Below are 8,993 nucleotides of genomic sequence, written 5' to 3' on the forward strand. Positions count from 1 at the left end.
GTTCAGGAGGTTCTTCCCAAGTCAGAGCGTCCAAGGAGGAAGGGCCAGGGGGTGGGAAGCAGGAGGGAATGGAAATCTCTGGAGAGATGCCACTGATTTTGTCCGTACTGTGCTCGGTTCTGGTCACTTCGCTCTGGGAAGGTGGTGGAAGCTTTGTGCTTTGGAGGGGATTTAGCAAGATGCTACCTGGATCAGAATCAGTCAGGTTCATTCTCACCAGGTGTGTGGTGAAATGGGTTAATTTCGCAGCATCAGTTCACTACATCATAATCAGTCATGCAATACATAATATTTTAAAAATTAATCAATTACAGTAAGTATATACGTATATATTGAATAGATTAAAATAGTATAAAAAAACTAATAATAAATATTTTTTTTTAAAGTGAGGTAGTGTTCACGGGTTCAATGTCCAGTTAGGAATCGGTTGGCAGAGGGGAAGAAGCTGTTCCTGAATTGCTGAGTGTGTGCCTTCAGGCTTCTGTACCTCCCTCCTGATGGTAACAGTGAGAAGAGGGCATGCCCTGGGTGATGGGATCCCTAATAACAGTCACTGCCTTTCTGAGGCACTGCTCCTTGAAGACGTCGTGGATACGATGGAGTCCAGTACCCAAGGTGGAGCTGGATAATTTTACAACTTTCTGCACCTTCTTTCGGTTCTGTACAATAGCCACCTTCCCCACCCCACCCAACCAGACAGTGATGCAGCCTGTCAGAATGCTCTCCACAGTATATCTATATAAGTTTTAGAGTGTTTTCGTTGATAAACCAAATCTCTTCAAACTCCCAATGAAATATAGAGAGCATGTCTTATGAGGAAAGGTCGAGCAAACGGGGGTTTTTCTCTTTGGAGTGAAGAGGATGAGAGGTGACCTGATAGAGGAGTACAAGATGATAAGAGGGACACCCAGAGACCCAGGCGGAAATGGCCAATACGAGGGGGCATAATTTTAAGGTAATTGGAGGAAAGTTTAGGGGGATAATGGAGGTTTTTCACAGAGAGAGAGGGAGGGGTGTGTGGAATGTTCTGTGGGGGTGGAGGTAGATGCTTCAGAGACATTTAAGAGACTCTTAGATAGTCACATGGATGATAGAAAAATTAATGGTTATGTCGGAGGGAAGGGCTGGATTGGTCCTGGATGTAGTTTAAAAAGTCGGCACGACATTGTGGGCTGAAGGGCCTGTACTGTGCTGTAATGTTCTATGTATTGATACGGTCTTGTGTAAAATTTACATGCCATCTGTTCATTCCAGGCAGTAAGAGGAAAACACAATGCAGAGTGGAGAGTCACAGGTACCGTGCAGGCAGACAAATAAAGTACAAGGGCCAAGAGCAGGTAGATTGGGAGATCAGGAGCGTGTGAGAGGTCTGATCGAGAGCTTGACAACAGCGAGGATAGAAGCTGTCCGTGATCCTGGTGGGAGGTGATTTCAAGGTTTTGTATTGTCTGCCCAGTGGGAGAGGGGAGCAGGGATGTCCAGGGTGGGAGGGGGGAGCAGGGATGTCCAGGGTGGGAGGGGGGAGCGGGGATGTCCAGGGTGGGAGGGGGGAGCAGGGATGTCCAGGGTGGGAGGGGGGAGCGGGGATGTCCAGGGTGGGAGAGGGGAGCGGGGATGTCCAGGGTGGGAGGGGGGAGCGGGGATGTCCAGGGTGGGAGGGGGGAGCGGGGATGTCCAGGGTGGGAGAGGGGAGCGGGGATGTCCAGGGTGGGAGGGGGGAGCGGGGATGTCCAGGGTGGGAGGGGGGAACGGGGATGTCCAGGGTGGGAGAGGGGGAGCGGGGATGTCCAGGGTGGGAGAGGGGAGCGGGGATGTCCAGGGTGGGAGAGGGGAGCGGGGATGTCCATGGTGGGAGAGGGGGAGCGGGGATGTCCAGGGTGGGAGAGGGGAGCGGGGATGTCCAGGGTGGGAGAGGGGAGCGGGGATGTCCAGGGTGGGAGAGGGGAGCGGGGATGTCCAGGGTGGGAGAGGGGGAGCGGGGATGTCCAGGGTGGGAGAGGGGAGCGGGGATGTCCAGGGTGGGAGAGGGGAGCGGGGATGTCCAGGGTGGGAGAGGGGGAGCGGGGATGTCCAGGGTGGGAGAGGGGAGCGGGGATGTCCAGGGTGGGAGAGGGGAGCGGGGATGTCCAGGGTGGGAGAGGGGGAGCGGGGATGTCCAGGGTGGGAGAGGGGAGCGGGGATGTCCAGGGTGGGAGGGTGGAGCGGGGATGTCCAGGGTGGGAGAGGGGAGCGGGGATGTCCAGGGTGGGAGAGGGGAGCGGGGATGTCCAGGGTGGGAGAGGGGAGCGGGGATGTCCAGGGTGGGAGAGGGGAGCGGGGATGTCCAGGGTGGGAGAGGGGAGCGGGGATGTCCAGGGTGGGAGAGGGGAGCGGGGATGTCCAGGGTGGGAGAGGGGAGCGGGGATGTCCAGGGTGGGAGAGGGGAGCGGGGATGTCCAGGGTGGGAGAGGGGAGCGGGGATGTCCAGGGTGGGAGAGGGGAGCGGGGATGTCCAGGGTGGGAGAGGGGGAGCGGGGATGTCCAGGGTGGGAGAGGGGAGCGGGGATGTCCAGGGTGGGAGAGGGGAGCGGGGATGTCCAGGGTGGGAGAGGGGGAGCGGGGATGTCCAGGGTGGGAGAGGGGGAGCGGGGATGTCCAGGGTGGGAGAGGGGGAGCGGGGATGTCCAGGGTGGGAGAGGGGAGCGGGGATGTCCAGGGTGGGAGAGGGGGAGCGGGGATGTCCAGGGTGGGAGAGGGGGAGCGGGGATGTCCAGGGTGGGAGGGTGGAGCGGGGATGTCCAGGGTGGGAGAGGGGAGCGGGGATGTCCAGGGTGGGAGGGGGGAGCGGGGATGTCCAGGGTGGGAGAGGGGGAGCGGGGATGTCCAGGGTGGGAGAGGGGTAGCGGGGATGTCCAGGGTGGGAGAGGGGGAGCGGGGATGTCCAGGGTGGGAGAGGGGAGCGGGGATGTCCAGGGTGGGAGAGGGGAGCGGGGATGTCCAGGGTGGGAGGGGGCAGCGGGGATGTCCAGGGTGGGAGGGGGGAGCGGGGATGTCCAGGGTGGGAGGGGGGAGCGGGGATGTCCAGGGTGGGAGGGGTCTTTGATTCTGCTGGCCGCTTCACTGAGCAACTGAGGAGCGTGGACCGGGTCCAGAGTTTATGGGATGGATTGGGCTGTGTTTATACCTCCCTGTAGTTTCCTGCGGTCACGGGGGAACCCAGGCGTGGGGCATCCAGAGAGGATTGTTCCTATGGTGCAACATTAAAACCTGGCGGGGGTCATTGGGGACGGGCCACATCTCCTTGGGAAGTGGAGGTGTTAATGCCCTTCCTTGACCAGAGTAGAAATGCCGAGTACCAGAGGGCTTCGATTTAAGGTGAGGGGGGAAAGTTTCGAAGTAATGTGTGGGGCAGGGCGTGATGGACATCTGGATGGAGACAGATAGAGTGGTGGCATTTGAGAGGCTGTTAAACAAACATGTGAAGGTCCAGGGAACGAAGGGATGTGCAGTCTGAAGGGATTAGCCTCACCTGGCATCATGGATAGAATAAATGTTGTGGGCTGAAGGGCCTGTACTATGTTCTGTGATGATCAGAGACTCCCATAATCCAGTCCTGCTGGTGGGATCTGCCAATTTTGCCGGTCATACCCAAGGAAGAGTTTGGGCAGGGTGGGGGAGTGGAGGTAAAAGGCTGAATGCCTCCCCTCCCCACTGCTGATCAGACGGCTCAGAGACGAGGGCAAGAGGTTAACAGCGGGAGCAGAGCGGACAATGGGAGAAGGGGAGCCATGGGAACGTCATTGTGGACGTCTCACAGTGCCTTCATTCAGCCTGCAGTTTGAATGCTCTGTTCGCAGCCAAGAAACCCCTGCACCGCCAATGAATTCCCGTCAGCCGTTCGACAGCAACAAAGAAATCTTGTGCCTGATTAGCTTAATTCACAATACCTTAGCAACAGTTCCCGAGCTGGTCACAACTTACCCCCCCCCCCCCCACTACATTTTGTTTTCCAGTTCACTCGTTGCCCTGAGTGTGGCCGCCGTCGGCTGCCAGCCCCTGGCTACCCCTCGAGAGGGTGGGTGGGGGGACCCCCCCAGGACTGGCAGGGATCCGTCTCATCTTGAAGCAATTCTCTCCACATATGCTGCCCGACCTGCTGAGTTCCCTCAGTGTTCTATTTATTTATATTTTGAGATACAGGTCCAGTGAGCCACACCACCCAACAACCCACCTATTTAACCCTAGCCTAACCACAGGACAATGTAGAGTGACTAGTTAGCCTCCTAAACATTATGTCTTTGGACTGGGGGAGGATGTGTGAACTTCTTACAGACGGCACCGGAACTGAACTCTGACACCGTGAGCTGCATTGCGCTAACCACCGCCTTACCACAAGCCTCCTGATTCTCTGTGTCGTTCGGGGTTTCCAGCACCTGCCGAAGCTCGCGTTTTGGGAACCAGCTTCGAAGTCCTGGGCCAGTCACAGTGAAGGGTCTCGGCCCAAAACGTCAACTGTTGACTCCCCTCCATAGACGCTGCCTGACCAGCTGAGTTCTCCAGCATTTTGTGTGGAGGACAAAGGGCCTGTTTCCCCCCCCCTCCCCCCCCCCCGCTGTGTGACTACACAGTTGTGGATTTCATAGCGTCGCTCAGCTCAGTTACAGGCCCTTCTGCCCAGTTCGGACCCTGAGGAGAAGATACTTTTGGGGGGGGGGGGGTTTAATTCACATGGAAGGGGTGGTGGAGATCTTTCTTTCTGAGTGTGGATTGTGAGTGACTTTTGTGGGGGGGGGGCATATTCTGCACGGAGATTGTGTTCCTCTTTCATGTGCCTCACTCGCCCTGGCCCACTGCAATGAAACCACGTCCAGCAAGTTGCATAGAGTGTATCAGCCTTTTATTTGCAGGTTTACAGTGAATTAACAAATGAATCGTACAAGAGATAGCTTAGTCTAGCACAGATTGATGGTGTTATGGATTCCAAACAGGCACCGTTTTAAGTGTTTTCTTACTTTCGACAGGTGGCCTCAGTTTGATTTTATTTTACATTTCTGTCGTTAAGAGAGGCCACAGGAGATCAGCGAGTCCAGTGAGTTCAGATGTTCCTGTAGATTGATTAGTATTTGTTTTAAAGAATTTGCACTCCCTCCCCCTCCCTCTCCGCTCTCCAATCCCGCTACGTGTCGTTAAGTACCGCTTACATGAGAGATACCACTCCTTCCCCACCCTCCCTCCTAAAGGCACTGACTCTGGGGCAGCGGGGCAGTCAGCCGTCTCCGCCCTTGGCCTGGAAGATCACTTGCTGGGGATTTTTGACTGTGGGCCGTGGGGATGTTGGAGGGGGGCGCAGTGGCTGGGTTGCTCAAGCCTTCCACCTGAATGCATGTCCCAGCCGAGGCTGCCTGGGTCTCCCCTCACACCCCAATGACGTTATTTGCCCAGGTAACATATGGGTGAGGATGTGACGGTGTTATGGGGAGGGAGGGGAATTAAGAGAAATGGGGTGGGGTGGAGACGGAATAACGGGATTGCTCTGGGAGCTGCCATATGCTCAGGAGGCAGAATGGCCTCCCTCCGGGTCACAATGAAAGGTACAGCAAAGCTTCAGGGTTCCTCCCAACCAACAGCGTTACTGAAGGGTCATCAGACACTCCCTTGACCTTCAGGGCTGGTCTGGAAGGCCAGTTCCATTTTCTGGGACATTGTCCCACCCCACACTGAGCTCTCCCCCCTCTTGCCCTTGGCCTCCCTCTCTCTCTCTCTCTCCTTCCCGCCAGGAACCAGACCAGCTCGCCCACTCTGAACACCCCGGACTTCAATGCCTTCCCGAGTGCCGGCAGTGGTGGGGGGGGGCAGGGGGGCACCCTAAAGAAACCCCGTGTCCCTGCAGATCTCTGGCAGGAAGGTGGGTCTCCCAATCAGATTGGTTCCAATTTCCGTGCTGCTGCCCCCTCACCAACAGGAGGTATTTGGCCATCTGCAAGCCCCTCCCGCAGCATGGCTCCCTCTACGAAGCTCTCACCCCACACACACACACCGCCATTGGCCTCTACCCCGTAACTTCCACACAGCTCTCCCGAGAGGCACCCAGGACCCTTAAAGCTCTGATGTGGGTGGGGGGGGTCCAGGAAGGGCACACCTATGACAGGCACCTGCAGTCAGGTGCGAGGCACTCACACAAAATAAAACGATAAGCAATTTTTGCAAGAAAGAGCACTGCTAGAGCAAACAAAAAGCCAAGTGGTCATAATGTTGCAAAACTCTGGCGGTCGGGAGTTGGTGCGGGTTGGTTTGGGAGGGGGGAGGAGTTGCTTTTCTGGAACTTGCTGGTGTGGGAGCTCAGTCTTCATGAGGCTGCAACAGAGTCCCAGTTTCAGCCCAGGAACGACGAGGAGACTGAGGGCTGATCTCATGAGAGGGGCAAAGGTCAGGTGAACCATCTTCATCCCAGGGTCGCAGAGTCGAAAACTCCAGGAAGTCGTTTTAAGGTTAACTAAGCACCTGAGGAGCAGAATTTTGTACACATCAGGTGGTAGATACCAGCTGACCTGGGAAATGGTTGAGGCAGGTACATCAGAAGCATTTATGAAGTATGTGGACAGGTATGTGGATGACAAGTTCCGAGGGATACCAGCGAAGTGCTGGAAAATGGGATTAGCCTGAATAGATACCTCAGTCGGTGTGGACTGAAGGGCCTTTCCCCATGCAGTACAACTCTTACTGTTCAGGGAGGACATCTCTTCATTGGATGGGCATCTTTGGTGATCGCTAGGCCCAACCACGTTTGGCTGGAAGGCAGCAGTAAGGTGGCGTGCACGTCTAACCTCGCCATTGTCATCTCCAAACTAGAGATGGTGCAGAAGAGATTCACGAGGACACCGCCTGGACTCGAGGGTATGAGTTAAAGGGAGAGAGTAACCTTACTGGACATTTATTCCTTGGAGCGTAGGAGGGTGGGGGTGGGGGTGGGGGTGACCTTGTAAAAGTTTATGAGGGACCCACAACCTGTGGACTCACTTTCAAGGACTTCTTCATCTCATGTTCTTGATATTTATTGCTTATTCATTATTTCTTTGAATCTGTACTATTCAAATTCTTTGATAGAGTGTGGTGTCTTTTGCAGACGGGTTGAACACAGACTTTCATTCAGTCCATTATGGTTATGGATCTACTGAGTGTGCGCGCGAGAAGATGAACCTCAGGCCTGCATGTGGTGACATTATGTACTCTGATTTTACTTTGATAAGGTGGATAGTCAAAGACTTTTCCCCAAAGTTGGGGAGAGGGCACAGATACAAGAAGGGAGACATCTACGAGACGCGAGAGGTGATTTCTTTCCACAGAGGGTAATGACTACCTGGAATGAGCTGCCAGGGGAGGTGCCCGAGGCAGGCACGACTTAAGAGGCATTTGGATGGGTACACGGAGGGGAGGAGTAACTGGGTCAGCATAGGCCAGTTTTTTAACGCTGTGTGACTCCATCAGTCTGACTCTATCCTCATGTCCATTGGCTTGGGAGGAGAATAAGATCAAGGACATTAAAACAACAATCTCCGGCCCACTGTGACTGGGGAGGTGGGATACGGCCAGTTCCCCCTCCCACCCGCATCAGCTTCCTGATGACCATGCTCTGTCAGAAGTCTCCCACTTTGAGACAGATGTCATGCCCAGCCAACCTGTTTGGGGTGGGAGCGAGGTCTGCAAGAGGCCAGAAACCCAGTTGACCAGGTCACTCGTCATCAGCTGGACCTGAGGAGGCTTACAATCCTATGTGGGGACTACAGATTCCTCACCAGATAGGCAAAAAGGAGCCATTTATGTGAGTGGGCCACTTCTCTTTATGAGAGGCTTATTTAAACTACGAGAGGCTCATAATAGCTATACTACACTGTATACGTCCTTATAATTATGAGCGATTCTTATAACTAAGAGGGACTCATAATAACTATAGCTATATCCAGTGGTTTCTGGTTAATTGGATCATTGGTTAGTTGGGGCAGCTGCTTACTTGGGACAACTCTTGAAGAACAAAAACTAATGAAGAAAATAGCCTTTGTTTATTTGGGACACTATGCTGCTTAATTGGGACAGGAGCCTGTTGCCGAACAGGTTCTAATTAATGTCAGTTGCAAGCGCTTGTTCGTAGAATGGACAGTTTATAAACAGCATCAGTTGCATGTCTTTGTGTTAAAAAAGCAGCAACTTTTATCACTGATAGTCGCTGAGAAATAAGCGGTAAGACAATTCTGAACTGTTTCGCTCACTGTGCTTTCAAGCATTCAGGCTTGGAGATGCCAGAAACGGCCAGGAGTGAAGGTGAAATGATTTCACAGCTTCAACAAGTTGGGAACTATGGAAAATTTGGAGGTATCGACAATTATCTTGAGTGTTACAATGAGAGTGAAGATTTGGAGAATACAGTCATTGAAAGCATTGTGTGAAGGCAGACTATTATCTGCACTGATTTTGTTCATAGCAAACACCGGATGAATTCCCCCATCAATACCTATTAGGAACTAATACACAGTTTATAGAACTGTAGTACTATTAGTAGTGATCTAATTTGTTCTGTATTTCATTTAAATACATAGTTTGTTGCTCAGTTTGTCTTTTTTATACCTTTAAAACTATTTCCTTGAAACTTCAGCTAATCGGTGTAACTGCTTGATACTGGTCCTGATGAACCCCAATTAATCCACTCTATATCCTCATACCTATGAGGGGCTCGTGATGACTATATATCCCTGTAATTACTGGAGGTTCTTTGTGATTATGGGTGAAGCCTTTATAGGGGTTTAAACTAAATCATTGGGGGAGGGGGTCAGCAACTTGGTAGGGGAGTGCTGGGTGTATTAAGCGCCCTGCACTCGCCAATGTTGGGGCAACTACGTGTGACCACCCTCGCCCTAGTGATGTGGCTCAGTGGCGCTGCTCCTCAGAGGTGGTTCCAGCCCCAGACTCGCCCCCACGGAGGGGCAGCCGTGCCAGACCCCAGCTCGCCAGAAGGTGGCGCG

The sequence above is a fragment of the Hypanus sabinus genome, chromosome 9 (assembly GCF_030144855.1).
Source record: "Hypanus sabinus isolate sHypSab1 chromosome 9, sHypSab1.hap1, whole genome shotgun sequence".
NCBI classification, from domain to species: Eukaryota; Metazoa; Chordata; class Chondrichthyes; order Myliobatiformes; family Dasyatidae; genus Hypanus; species Hypanus sabinus.